Genomic DNA, 15,357 nt, shown 5'->3' on the forward strand with positions numbered 1-15,357 from the left:
ATGTTTCTATGATCACCGGCAGCTAGCTTAAAAGCACCTTCCAATGGGGCTTCATTGCAGAGCATGTTATGCCTAGCGACATTCAGCGAGTGCAGCTACTGCGATACTAATAAGGTAGTGGCTGTGCTCGGGTGGATGTCAATGAGTAATTACTCCCTTATTACATATCTATTCCACCTTGGGGGATTCCCCTAAACATTTCACCAAATTAACTGAACACTCATACCATCATGAAGTTAGTATGCAGGCAGTAACAAGATTAATGTTTCTATGATCAGCGGCAGCTAGTTTAAAAGCACCTTCCTATGGGGCTTCATTGCAGAGCATGCTATGCCTAACGACATTCAGCGAGTGCAGCTACTGCACTACTAATAAGGGAGTGGCTGCGCTCGGGTGGATGTCAATGAGTAATTACTCCCTTATTACAAATCTATTCCACCTTGGGGGATTCGCCTAAACATTTCACCAAATTAACTGTACATTCGTACCATCATAAAGTTAGTACGCAGGCAAGTAACAAGAGTAATGTTTCTATGATCACCGGCAGCTAGCTTAAAAGCACCTTCCAATGGGGCTTCATTGCAGAGCATGTTATGCCTAGCGACATTCAGCGAGTGCAGCTACTGCGCTACTAATAAGGGAGTGGCTGCGCTCGGGTGGATGTCAATGAGTAATTACTCCCTTATTACAAATCTATTCCACCTTGGGGGATTCGCCTAAACATTTCACCAAATTAACTGTGCATTCGTACCATCATAAAGTTAGTACGCAGGCAGTAACAAGAGTAATGTTTCTATGATCACCGGCAGCTAGTTTAAAAGCACCTTCCAATGGGGCTTCATTGCAGAGCATGTTATGCCTAGCGACATTCAGCGAGTGCAGCTACTGCGATACTAATAAGGGAGTGGCTGCGCTCGGGTGGATGTCAATGAGTAATTACTCCCTTATTACATATCTATTCCACCTTGGGGGATTCCCCTAAACATTTCACCAAATTAACTGAACACTCATACCATCATGAAGTTAGTATGCAGGCAGTAACAAGATTAATGTTTCTATGATCAGCGGCAGCTAGTTTAAAAGCACCTTCCAATGGGGCTTCATTGCAGAGCATGTTATGCCTAACGACATTCAGCGAGTGCAGCTACTGCACTACTAATAAGGGAGTGGCTGCGCTCGGGTGGATGTCAATGAGTAATTACTCCCTTATTACAAATCTATTCCACCTTGGGGGATTCGCCTAAACATTTCACCAAATTAACTGTACATTCGTACCATCATAAAGTTAGTACGCAGGCAAGTAACAAGAGTAATGTTTCTATGATCACCGGCAGCTAGCTTAAAAGCACCTTCCAATGGGGCTTCATTGCAGAGCATGTTATGCCTAGCGACATTCAGCGAGTGCAGCTACTGCGATACTAATAAGGGAGTGGCTGCGCTCGGGTGGATGTCAATGAGTAATTACTCCCTTATTACATATCTATTCCACCTTGGGGGATTCCCCTAAACATTTCACCAAATTAACTGAACACTCGTACCATCATGAAGTTAGTATGCAGGCAGTAACAAGATTAATGTTTCTATGATCAGCGGCAGCTAGTTTAAAAGCACCTTCCAATGGGGCTTCATTGCAGAGCATGCTATGCCTAGCGACACTGAGCGAGTGACTTGCTGTCACCTGGCAGGAAGCGCACCGCCAGCATGGGCGCACTGTCCTGTCTTCATTCGTGTTGCTTTACTTATGTCACTGTTATAACGCATGTCGTAAATCAACTTTGACAGCCAGAGTAGCACACATATTTATTACGCAAATGCGTCAGTTGTGTAGGCTTTCCAATCACTGGCGTGCCCCATTTATGCGACCCCTGTTAAATATGGACGATTTGAATTACTGTAAAAACCCGCGCATATTAGGATGTTTTTTTTCCTCAGATTTTAGCATGTCATACCTTCAACTCGTATTACAATAACAACCCCTTCAGGTGCTGTGTCCACATATGTGGACGTGATGTAAGTCTGCTCACACACAAAGCGAATTTCTATCTTTGGCTTCCTCGCCCTTAACATTTTGACCCTCTCTGTCAAGTTTGTGGTGCCACCTCTTACAGCTGTAGTGCAATGTGTTTGTAAAAAACAAGTAAATATGGACATCACGCCGGTTTTTGGCAGGACAAGTAAATTGCCTTTATTTTTGCGTGCTCCCTTTTCAAATAGTAGTGAAAGATGCAATTTACTGTTCGGAATATCTCAATAGGAAAATGTAGAAATGGCACACCAATTTTTACTGTCATTTTACTGTCATAGAAAAAGTGCTGCGGTGGATGTTTAGTCGCGCATCCACAAACGTGGACATGGCACCTTAATGCCGAAAATATTGTCACGTAGTGGTGACGGCAGTCGAAGCAGCGATGAATACGGACGAAAGGATCTTCTAAAATAACTGTTTATTGGGCTGACTTGCACCCAAAATGGACTGAATCACTCGGCGGCGTGCGAAGCGACAAGCGTGCTCGGCGGTCGTCGAACAGAATGCCCGCCGCTGTCGGCCGTGCTCAATTTAAAGCTGATAGCGAACATTCGAGATAAAGGGCGCAAAGTTACTAGAACATTCCGGAACAACGTAGAATCAGCTTTGCCTGGCTGCGATCAATCGAGATAAATCTAGTCGCGTCTTGCGTCGCAAACAAAGTGATAAGGTGGTGTCGCGGCAGATTTGAAAAACGAATAAACACTGCAAATATTCGCGGCATTACTCCCCTCTCAAAGAAGCATCGACCCGATGCATTAAAACAAATAATGCGACTAGTAACGAAAAAAAAAACGGATCTTGCGAAAATAGAGCATGGAAATGCAGCGGCCTTTAGCGCGCATAATACGGCTTCAGACGGACTACATGGACAACTTCTGGTCGTACGCGGCGTCGCTGGGATGCAGTCATTGCGTCAGGGATGACTTCATAATCCAGTTCACCCAGCCGACGAAGAACCTTGTACGGGCCGAAATAGCGGCGCAAAAGCTTTTCACTCAATCCACGGCGGCGAATGGGCGTCCACACCCAGACTTGGTCTCCTGGCTTGTATTCCGCGTTGCGTCTTCGTAGGTTGTAGCGTCTGGCGTCGGACCGCTGCTGATCTTTGATCCGTAATCGGGCAAGCCTTCGAGCTTCTTCTGCGCGTTGAAGGTAGGCGGCAACGTCGACGTTCTCTTCTTCTGTAACGTTGGGCAGCATGGCGTCTAGCGTGGTCGTGGCATCCCTGCCATGGACGAGCCTAAAAGGCGTCATCTGGGTGGTCTCCTGCACTGCGGTGTTGTAGGCGAAGACGACGTAAGGCAGGATGACATCCCAGGTTTTATGTTCGGCATCGACATACATAGCGAGCATATCGGCGATGGTTTTGTTCAGGCGCTCGGTCAGTCCGTTGGTCTGCGGATGGTATGCAGTTGTCCTCCGGTGGCTGGTTTGGCTGTAGCGCAGGATGGCTTGCGTGAGTTCCGCCGTAAATGCTGTTCCTCTGTCCGTGATGAGCACATCGGGGGCGCCGTGTCGAAGAAGAATGCACTCCACGAAAAATTTGGCCACTTCTGCTGCTGTTCCGTTCGGTAGGGCTTTCGCCTCGGCGTAGCGGGTCAGGTAGTCGGTCGCTATGATGATCCACTTATTTCCAGATGTTGACGTTGGAAAAGGGCCAAGCAAGTCCATGCCAATCTGCTGAAAGGGTCTTGAGGGAGGTTCAATGGGGTTCAGAAATCCTGCTGGTCGTGTGGGAGGAGTCTTTCGTCGCTGACAATCTCGGCATGTTTTCACATAGTGTGCGACATCGGCAGACAGTCGGGGCCAGTAATACTTGTCTTGAATGCGGCGGAGGGTGCGAGTAAACCCGAGATGTCCAGCTGTCGGCTCGTCGTGTGAAGCCTGTAGAACTTCTTCGCGGAGACAAGTAGGTACAACAAGGAGGTAGGCTGTTTTGTTCGCTGTAAAGTTCTTCTTCACAAGGACCTCATTCTGCACACAGAAAGAAGACAGTCCTCGCTTGAATGAAGCGGGGGGTGAAGAAACCTTGCCTTCCAGGTACTCGATGAGGCCTTTTAGGTTGGGGTCCGAGCGTTGCTGCTGAGCAAAAGAGCTTGCGCTGATGGGTCCCAGAAAGGCGTCCTCATCGTCGTCCAGCGGCGGTGCATCTACAGGGGCTCGTGAGAGGCAATCGGCGTCAGTGTGCTTGCGTCCGGACTTGTAAACGACGGTGACGTCAAACTCCTGGAGACGCAGACTCCATCGAGCGAGTCGGCCAGAGGGATCCTTCAAATTGGCAAGCCAGCAGAGCGCGTGGTGGTCGCTGACCACCTTGAACAGCCGTCCGTAGAGGTAGGGGCGGAATTTCGACGTAGCCCAGATGATGGCAAGGCATTCCTTCTCAGTGGTCGAATAGTTAGCCTCGGCCTTGGAAAGGGAACGGCTAGCGTATGCGATGACCTTCTCCAGCCCGTCACTTTTTTGAACGAGAACGGCGCCTAGTCCCACGCTGCTTGCGTCGGTATGAACTTCAGTATCGGCGTTTTCATCAAAATGCGCAAGGATCGGTGGGGACTGTAAACGACGCTGAAGTTCCTTGAAGGCTTCTGCTTGCGGCGCTTCCCATTTAAACGGCACGTCTGCCTTCGTCAGTTGGGTCAGGGGCTCAGCGATGCGCGAAAAGTTTTTCACAAATCGTCGGTAATATGCGCATAGTCCGAGAAATCTGCGCACTGCTTTCTTATCGGCCGGCGGTTGAAACTGTTCAATAGCGGCTGTTTTCTGCGGGTCTGGGCGTACTCCTTCCTTGCTAACGATGTGGCCTAGAAACAGCAGCTCTTCGTAGGCAAAGTGGCATTTCTCTGCTTTCAAGGTTAGGCCAGACGACTTGATTGCGTCTAGTACTGTTCGAAGTCTTTTGAGGTGCTCTTCAAAGTTCGAGGCGAAGACAACGACGTCATCTAAATATACCAGACAAATCTGCCACTTCAGGCCTGCCAGCACTGTATCCATTACTCGCTGAAACGTCGCTGGTGCGGAACAGAGACCAAATGGCATCACCTTGAACTCAAACAGCCCATCCGGAGTTATGAATGCTGTCTTCTCGCGATCTCTTTCGTCGACCTCAATTTGCCAGTAGCCGCTCTTGAGGTCCATCGATGAGAAATATTTGGCGTTGCAGAGGCGGTCCAGTGTGTCGTCGATGCGGGGGAGGGGGTAGACGTCCTTCTTTGTTATGTTGTTCAAGCGGCGGTAATCCACGCAGAATCGAAGTGCGCCGTCTTTCTTTCTCACTAGAACAACCGGTGCCGCCCATGGGCTGTTTGAAGGCTGGATGACTTCGTCGCAAAGCATTTCTTCGACTTGGTCCCGGATGGCTTGTCGTTCTCGCGGAGACACACGGTAGGGGCTTTGACGGAGAGGTCGGACGTGTTGATCCGTTATAATGCGATGCTTGGCAATTGGCGTCTGTCGCACCTTCGGCGATGTCGAAAAGCACTCACTGTAGTTTTGAAGCAGATTGCGGATCTGGTCTTGTCTGTTCCGGTGCAGGGCTGGGTTGATGTCGAAAGTGGGCGAGTTCTCTTGGTCAGGCGGATGTTCTGCGGAGGGGTCGGAGAGGGCGAAGGAATCTCGTACGTCAGATATTTCGTCGTAGAAAGCAATCGTCGTTCCTCTGTTAATATGCCGGTATTCCTCGCTGAAGTTAGTCAGCAGTACTTCGGCCTGGCCATTGCGGAAATGTGCGATGCCTCTTGCGATGCTGATTCCTCGGTCTAGTAGCAACTTCATGTTCCCCTCGATGATGGCTTCAGTGTTTATGGCTTTCGTGGCGCCTACGGTCACGATAACGCTTGAACGGGGTGGGACGCTCACTTCTTCTTCCAGGACACTTAGGGCAACGTGATTTTCCCGTGTTTTCATCGAAGCGATGGCTTCGTCCGTCGAAAGCGTGATCAGCTTGGATCGCAGGTCGATGATCGCCTGATGCTCATTAAGGAAATCCATACCCAAGATCACTTCGCGGGAGCATTGCGGTAGCACAACAAAGGTCGCAGGATAGGTATGTCCTTTGACAGTCACTCGCGCTGTGCATTGTCCTGATGGCGTAATGAGGTGGCCCCCAGCGGTGCGAATTTGTGGGCCGTCCCAAGCCGTTGTGACTTTTCTGAGCTGCGCAGCGAATGTTCCATTCATCACCGAGTAATCGGCTCCTGTGTCGACTAGAGCGGTAACTTTCCGGCCGTCGATAGTCACTTCTAGGTCGGAGGTCCTGGCTCTTGCATTGCATGTCGCTCTCGGCGTCGGGTCACGGCTTCGTCGCGTATGCGAGTCACGGGTTGGTCGTGTGGTCGAAGCTCCTCTGGGTGGCGGCGTCGATTTCAAGGTAGCTTGCGTCGTGGTCGAGGTTCTCATTGTGTGCGGCGTCGGTGCAGCGAGTGTCGGTTCTTCATGTGGCGTCGCGGGTGCAGCGTCTTCATGGGGCGTGGTCGGTGGAGGATCTTCGGCGTTTAGCTCGTGAGCAACCTCACCTCCAGAGGTTGCTGCCTTTAGTTTCCCCTACGGGGGCTGGGCGACCTTCCTCGTACCGCGGCTGCGTAGCTGCGGCGTGGCGACGCGAAGCGCGAGGTTGACGGCGATGGTGAGCGCGAAAAGCGGTTCGGCGTGTACTCTTCTCGACGCAGGTACTCGTCGATTTCGTGCGGACGTTGACCGAAGCGTGGTCGTGGGGCGTTAACGGCAAATCCTCGAAGACCGATACGTCGGTACGGGCAGTGACGAAGAATATGGCCGGCCTCACCGCAATGGAAGCACAACGGCCGGTTGTCGGAAGTCCTCCAGGCGTCGCATTTCCTGGGGCTTGAGGGTCGGTCATAGGCTGGGCGGGCTGGGGCTGGGAGGCGGCGTTGTGGACCAAGTGGCTCATTTCGGGGAGGACGTGGGGGTTGTCGTTGGGGCTGAGCAGTCCTTACTGCAGCGGCGTAGGTCATGGCCTGGGGTTCTGTGGCCGTCGGGGTGCCAAGTGCCTGTTGCACTTCTTCCCGTACCACGTCCATCAGAGTCGATGCTTGTGGCTGTGGGGAGGATGGCAGTAATCGGCGTAGCTCCTCTCGGACGATTTCGCGGATAACGTCCCGCAAGCTGTCGCTGGTGGTGGCCGGCGTGTCCGAACGGATTGCATAGGCAGAGGAAGGGCGGTTGTACTGCCGAGCTCGGACGTCGAGGGTCTTCTCAATCGTGCAGGCTTCCTGCATGAATTCCTCGACCGTTTTTGGCGGCTGACGGACGAGGCTGCCAAAGAGTTGTTCTTTTACGCCGCGCATTAAGAACTGAACTTTCTTTTCCTCGGTCATCCCGGGATCGGCGCGGCGAAATAGGCGCTTCATCTCCTCGACGTAGCTGCGGACGGGCTCATTCGGAAGCTGGATCCTGGACTCGAGGAGTCGTTCGGCTCTCTCTTTCCTCACGACACTGGTAAATACCTTCAATAGTTCTCTCTTGAATAGCTCCCATGTCGTAAGGGACGACTCGTAGTTTTCGTACCACGTGCGTGCGGAGCCATCCAATGAGAAAAAAACGTGTCCAATCTTTGCCGCATCATCCCACTTGTTGAATGACGCCACGCGCTCATATTGATCCAACCATTCTTCAGGGTCTTCGCCTAGGGATCCATTGAAAGTTGGCGGCACCCGCGGCTGCTGCAGTATAATCGGTGTCGACATCTTCGGCGAGATTGCGGTGCTCGTAGCCGCGTCTTTTCGCTGTCTTGTGCGGTCCGGCAGTTTCCCGAACTCAGGCTCCTCTCCCTGGAGACGTCGGCTGGCTCGCTGAGCTGCTGGCTCGTCCTCGGGTGCGAAGCGCTCAGGGCTGGCTTCACGACTTGAAGGGGGCGTCCGGAACATGGAAGGCTACCCCGCACCTCCACCAGATGTCACGTAGTGGTGACGGCAGTCGAAGCAGCGATGAATACGGACGAAAGGATCTTCTAAAATAACTGTTTATTGGGCTGACTTGCACCCAAAATGGACTGAATCACTCGGCGGCGGCGAAGCGACAAGCGTGCTCGGCGGTCGTCGAACAGAATGCCCGCCGCTGTCGGCCGTGCTCAATTTAAAGCTGATAGCGAACATTCGAGATAAAGGGCGCAAAGTTACTAGAACATTCCGGAACAACGTAGAATCAGCTTTGCCTGGCTGCGATCAATCGAGATAAATCTAGTCGCGTCTTGCGTCGCAAACAAAGTGATAAGGTGGTGTCGCGGCAGATTTGAAAAACGAATAAACACTGCAAATATTCGCGGCAATATCTATGTGGGGCCTCTATGCACCACTTTTTGGGGCAAGTGTGCTACGAAATGGGCTTATTGCTTACATGTGTTGAAAGCCATGCTTCTACATGGAGAACGTTTGATGACACCAGTGCTGAAGCGCTATTCGTTAAAATAGCCAGTGGAGAAGCACGTCCAAAGAAGTGCAGCCGAGAGAACAATGTAGGCCTGCAGATGGCGGCAAAAAACCCTCACAACACTGAGCCGCTGCAGACGGACACAGTGTGCTATGATCAGTGCTTAAAGCCAAGGGGGTCTTGGAGGGTCCTAGGCCCCACCAATATTGAAAAGGGATCTGAGGCCCCCCCATTCTTAAATGTAGACTGCATGAGTCCAAAGCAAGCAACCATTTTTTTTTGTCCGTGGTAGTCTGATAACTTCTTGTCTATCGTTTTCAAAATGTCGCTTTTGCTTTTAGCAAAAATCATCAATTTATTTTATAAAACCCAAAAGAGAAAAATACAAAGTGGGCAGCACTACTCAAAAGGTGGATGAAAAGGGGGAACCCGTACCCTCACACCACAAGTCAGTTCAGAGCTGGCTGCTCAGCTCCAAGGCTACACGACAACAATCAGCACACTGGTGGAGCGCGAGGATTGTTTGTTTCAGGTCTCTGACATAAATTGAACAACCAATAACCTTTAAAAATTTCTCCTCTTTGTAACAAAAACATGTATAAACAAAAGGGTGCAAGTAGCTTTCTCTCTCTCTACCTGTGTTCAAATAAATAGAGACCCATTCAATGCAGCAAAACTTTAAGCACTGCCAACCATTGGCCCCAATTTCTGAATGCATTAAATGCCCAACAGTGCAGACGTGAAGGCTGCACATCCAAAACTTGCACTCGGTGCTGGAAATGCGGAATTTTCCTCTGCCTCTCGTCGCACATCTGTTTTTATCTGCTTCGTAACTCATTTACTGAAGGATAATTCTCTGGAGCATACATCCTCAAAGCTAAACATTCATTGATGTCTAATGATCAGTTAGGAAAGGCAAGAAAATATGGCAGTGTTTGCATTAATACAGCAGCTTTGAGACATTACGTCCACATATGTGGACTTCATTACATCGAGGAATTGGCTATATGGAGATTCGTTACCTCCAGGTTTAACTGTACTTGGCTGCATTTTTCGCAGCTGCCAAAAGCATCAGCACCACGTCAAGCGCTGCTACAAGGTCTGGATGAGGGAGAGCCTGCAGTTATGCTGCTGGAGACGGGCCTCTCTAGCCACACTGCACAGGTGGATCGCAGATGCTTGGGCCAGCGTTTTCAAGGAGCTTGCCGGTTGTGATTTTAAGAAATGCAGGACGGTGCCAAAAACGGGTTTCTAAGGAAAAATCTCTCTGACAAGGGCCTCTCGGAAGACAGTACACCCGACATTGATGATTTCTAAAGCTCTCACTATGTGCACTTCCGAAGCGCAAGAGTATGTCGGAACCGATCTGCACAGACTTGTGGCGCAGGTGCAAGTAGGCGCAAATGCTGCATCCACATGAGTACCTGCCAGATATTTGTGCCCGTGCTATGTGCGTCTTATCCAGCATGCCATCATACACAAATAATCGTAGAAAGTTCGGCTTCTCCGACTTCTGGAATGTCTTCGAGCTTATTAATATTCGATATTAACAAGAAAGTAGGCATATTAATTTAAAATTTTGCAAGCAAGGATGCAGTTTTCACAGTGAGAAGCAATCACTGCTTGTGTGTGTATTAGCTCTGCCCCTGTCAATACACCACAACAAAATTGATGATGAGGTAACATGATGAGTTTTACTGTTGGCATTCTTAGTGATCTTCTCTATGCAAGGATGCGCACAGATTGAAAGATGCCACTAAATGGCTAATACACAAGACATATTATGGAAGCCAGCAGTCACAGAAACAAAGAAAGGCTAGGAAGAATGTTTCTACTTTTTTTTTAATTTGTGGTGTTTATCAAAGGCAAGGTAAAGGAGGCGAAGGCAAGATAACCGATGGCCCGTAAGAGTAACGGACTGAATTCCAAGAGAACGCAAGTGTAGTAGGGAGCGCAGGAAGTTAGGTCAGCGGACGAGATTAAGAAGTTTGCTGCTATAGGCCGGCCACAGCTGGCACAGGACAGGGTTAAGTGGAGAGATATGGGAGCGGCCTTTGTCCTCCAGTGAGCGTAGTCCGGCTGGTCATGACGATGTTGATCGAAGAGAAATTAGTAGTGTATCCACTTATTGGTTAAAAGACAATCGATTAGAAAGTAAAGAAAAAACAACCACAAGCTGCCGGTGGGATCCAAACCCACAACCTCCATATTTCAAATATGGTGCTTTACCAACAGAGCTTTGACAGTGGCTGCCCAGTCTTCTACTTCAAAAGTATTTATGAGATTTATTTCCAGCCGTACAGCCATAGCTGACTACTCGCGGTGCGTACACTGCAACTGGCGATTGCAACTTTGGAGATCTAAAAAACGGCACGCCCACGCTCACTGGTGATGTCGACATCTGTAAGAGGGAGCGAGTGGATGCAAGTGCAGGTGCAGTCATGAATGAGCATGCAGACCTATGCAGAACTGACAAAAGGTGATTTGCTCGAAGTCATACTGAACACTTGACCACCTGTAATGATTGCCGTGAAAAACAACCCAGGACTCCAATCTCATTTGAAACTGTCAATCACTTCAAGAAAATTATCAAAGGCCTGCAAATTCCAGGTGAAAGCCCAAATATCCCAAAGAAAAGAGTCAAGCAAACTCCCACCAAGTAACATGGGGGCAAGGCTAAGGTCTTTGTCTCTTGAAGGAGTGTTGATCATTTCACTAACACCCCTATTCCATAGGTGCCCCTCATGAGGCCTTTAGGGTAATAAGAGGTGCTTTTTCTGGCTTCCAGAACTGCTGCCTAACCTGAAGTAAGGCAATGCCCTGGGCTTAGCCACGTCGGGGGTGAAGCGCAAGAGGAGGCAGCCGCCTCCGTTGTACGCCCACTCCGTGCACACCTCGGCCACTCCACAACCATCGCAGAGCGAGCGTCCCTGGTCTTGTGGCTGCAGCTGCTGCTGGGACAGGTCGGACCAGGCCACGGAGCTCACCTCCTGCACTAAGACGGCCATGTGAAGCAGCATCTTGTCTGCCTGTTTCGTGTGCATGCACATATGCAAAACTAGAAAAAATGCATCCTCCCTTATGCTGTTTCTTATCACGTCTAGTACACGTCTGTACACCGTCAGAAAGAAGCTTTAATGCTGTGAACCTCACTTAGGTAGTGTACTTAGGCTCATTATATCTGAGGTTAAAACAAGTTTGTTATATCTGAGGTCAACACAAGAAAGTTTGTTATATTTAAGGTTAACATGCAAAATATTGTTATATCCAAGGTAGTATAACAAGCTGGTATAGGTAGTTCGTAGCCCGTGGCAGTGCCAATGGCAGTGTCACTGGCCGTATAGTGGCAGCCTGCCATTTTGAAAACATTAGAAGTGATGATGAGTAAACAGGGCAAATAATGATAACAAGCTGCAAGTAAAAAAAAATTAAGCCATTCTGGAGTTTCTTCAAGAAAAAATAACAAAGATGACATTGTTTGCCCTCAGTCTTATATATAAAGTGTATTACATCAATTCCAGGTGTAGTAGTTCGGTAACCTGGACAGCCGCTAAGATTTAACATAGCATGGTACAAATGTCAGCTCTGACCCAACTTTTGGAACAATCCTGCGAAAACTTCAGAGTTGTGGCCATGCTGCTATCATCATATGATAAAATTGTACAATAATAAGCCAGTATGTTTAGATGTTCGCCTCTGGCAGTAGACTGTCCCTTTAATGTAGTTAAAAGACGTAAAGAAGATGGCTGACCTGCCCTGCCTCAAACAGTTTTTCGCCAAATCCCTGACAGAAACTTGTTCGGAGCGGCAGTGTCCTCACATACCACTCGGGACAGCAGCACTGTAGACAGTCCCAGAACCTGCAAAGGTTGCAGCACAGTGCACGAATAAAAATAAACCATCATGAGATAAAAATACTTAACATGTCTTGCAGGAGCCTCACAGTTACTCTGCTACTTCATGCAGTATCACATTTCTAGAAACACGTGGCACTAGCAATGTTTTTCATTGAAATTTAGCTTCGCTGGTTTGAGGTTAAACCTCTCCAAGATTATACAACACAGTTTAATTTGCTATGAACAAAACAAGCAAGTAGATGCTACAACCAAATGCAGCATTAAGCATAATAAGAATGTCTTGGGCTATTGTTTGTCATAACTGCAGTGTAATTAGGTACACAAAGGTAATAAACAAAACTCGACTGAATGCAATTTCTGCATGATATATGGGAGCACACTATAGCCAGCAACTTGGCCAGCAGAACAGTTTAGTCTCAATTTCAGAAGTGATTCTACAACTGGAACTTAGCTATGCAGGTCACACTGCAGTGCACGTTTCACACTGAGCATGGACATCCGAGACCTTCAGCGCAACTTACCGGCACTGACTGGCAGCAGACTCCACCTCGTCTTGGTTCTTGTATACCCAGCCTGCATCAAAAATGGCTGATGACAAACCATGCTTGCAAGCTGCTTCAACTTCCTGAAACAAAATTTGAGTCACCAAGGCTGCCACAGTCATCCCCTGCAGTGTGCACATTGCCGAAACATTCAATGAAAATGTGAGGCTTGTGAAAAATATTGCTTTCAAACTATATAGTTAGGATTTGCACAATCTTTTCAATCGCTGTTTCATTGCTTTTAAATTTGTGTTTTTGCCTTGCTTGTCAGGGTCAAGCCTTATTATGTGTGCTTTCCATTTCACAAGATCATAGATTACCAAAGTTCCTGGCCCTAAATAGTGCCACTAATTGCACCCTTTTTTTGCTCACATGTTTTACGTCAATCCCCGTCAGAAACCTTACATATTCCTTTTTTTTTGCACTCTACAATAGGCATCATACTATTGATATTCACCAGGTTCCCAGCTGCACATCATGCTGGATGTCAACGGTTTCTTGACTGTAACAGACATACTTCTACTGAGGAAAAGTAGCAAACAAAAAATAAGAAATAGAAGAAGGCGCCTATCAATAAATTGCAAGGGTAAATTTGACATCACACAAACAGGTTAAGCCATTTTAAATACAAAGAAAGTGTTCAGAATGAAAATGCCTTCTCACCAATCAAAAGTCAGAAATAAAGAAGGCCAAGTCATCAGATGTCATAAGACATCAATACTTTAAACTACAACTTCACCATGTCTCTCCCTGGCAACAAATAAAATTCTGCCTAATATTTTTGGCCTATCACTTAGCATATATATAGACTTTGCTTGCTAAATGAGTTAGTTATTAACAGAAATTTAACATATCCCCTTCGGGCACTGCGTCCACATATGTGGGCGTAACTAAGCCTCCTCATATTTTCGCACGCAAGGTGAATTTCCTCCTTTGAATACCGTGCTTTTACCATTTTGATTCTTCCTGTCAAGTTTGTGGTGCAATTTCTTGCAGCTACAGCGAAATGCATTTGTGAAAAGAAAATATGTGCATCACGTCATTTTTTTGGAGGTACGAGTAAATAGCTTTACTTTTTGCATCCTATATTTAGAAATGATCCCGAATCATGCAATGTAGGGCTCAGAATGTGTCGATAGGTTAATGTAGAAATGGCACACAAATTTTCATCGTCACAGACGAAGAAAAAGTGCTGTGGTGGACGTTCAAAGTGGTGCATCCACAAATGTGGACATGGCGCCTTAATGACGAAATTATCAGTGGCGTCTTCTCGCCAGAACGCGCCGTTTCTTTGTGCACGTATGGTACGAAATGGGCTTACCGCTTACGGGCGTTGAAAACTATGCTCGTACAAAGAGAACGTTAGATTACTCCAATGCTGAAGCGTTTTTCATGAAATAGCCAATGGAGAAGCACCTCCAAAGTACAGCCGACCGCGCAATGAAGACCCGCAGATGGTCACAAAGAAACGCCACTTAGCTGAGCTGCTGCCGACAAACACCGCGCACTATGACCAGTGCTTAAAGACAGGGAGATCTAGGAGGGGCTTAAGCCCCTTGCCAGTATACAAAAAGGGCTCTGAGACCACCTGTGCTTGATTGTAAAACCCATGAATCCGAAGGAAGCAGCCATTTTCAGTGAGTCAGAACAATTTTTCTCTATCGTTTCGAAAATATCGCTGCGGTGGTTTTAGCAAGAATCATTACATTTTGTATGAAACTCGAGACAGGAAAATACAAAGTGGCAGCACTACACAAGGGGGGATGCAAAAAGGGGAACCCATGCCCTCACACCATGGTCAGTTCAGAGCTGGCCGCTCAGCTCCAAGGCTAAAAAATAACAGTCAGCACATCGGTAGAGCGAGGGGACAGTTTGTTTCAGGTCTCTGACATAAATTGAGCAAACAATGGCCTTTAAACTGATTTTTCATTTTTGAAAAACCCATGTGTAAAACCTGCCACAATATGCTATTTCTCTCTTCCTTTCTGCCTGTGCTCGGATCACTCCAGTCCCCTCCGATGCAGCCGGAATTGAAGCATTACTTGCGATGGAAGCAACCATTGGCCCCAACTTCTGAACATGTTAATTACATAATGGTACCGACATGAAGGCTGCACATCTAAAGCCATGTTTGGTGCTCAAAATACCCATTTTCCTCAGCCCGTTGTCACAGAATGACTGCTTAATTTTATCTGTTTTATAAGTCATGAACTACAGAATAATTCCCTGAAGTGTACATCCTCACAGCTAAACATTTATTCGTGTCTAACAATCAGTTAGAAAAGGCAAGCAAATGTAGCAGTGCTTACGTTCATGTATCAGGTTTAGGCACCATGCCCACAAATGTGGACGCGAATAAAATATGCTTAAATATGAATATTTTTGCATAATTTTTTGCACATCACTTCTGCTTACTCTGCTGATCATCATTTATGCAAAAGAATTTTCTTTTCAGAAGATTAAATTGGTGCCTGAAGGTGCTATATCTTATGGCATGTGCCGTACTTCACTTCCATAGCCACATGAAATCACTGTAGGGCTT

General features: G+C 47.8%; 1 pseudogene across 1 annotated transcript in view; it reads right to left on the minus strand.

The window, feature by feature from the left end:
• Positions 1–15,357, minus strand: part of LOC144102444 (cytosolic endo-beta-N-acetylglucosaminidase-like) — a 43,395-nt pseudogene that overhangs the window by 3,547 nt on the left and 24,491 nt on the right. The window contains exons 6-8 of the transcript XR_013308209.1: positions 12,795–12,894; positions 12,168–12,276; positions 11,219–11,406 (exon numbers count right to left, since the gene is read on the minus strand). The product of XR_013308209.1 is annotated as a cytosolic endo-beta-N-acetylglucosaminidase-like (transcript). The remainder of the gene's footprint in view (positions 1–11,218; positions 11,407–12,167; positions 12,277–12,794; positions 12,895–15,357) is intronic.

The sequence above is a fragment of the Amblyomma americanum genome, chromosome 8 (genome assembly GCF_052857255.1).
Source record: "Amblyomma americanum isolate KBUSLIRL-KWMA chromosome 8, ASM5285725v1, whole genome shotgun sequence".
In the NCBI taxonomy this organism is placed as follows: domain Eukaryota; kingdom Metazoa; phylum Arthropoda; class Arachnida; order Ixodida; family Ixodidae; genus Amblyomma; species Amblyomma americanum.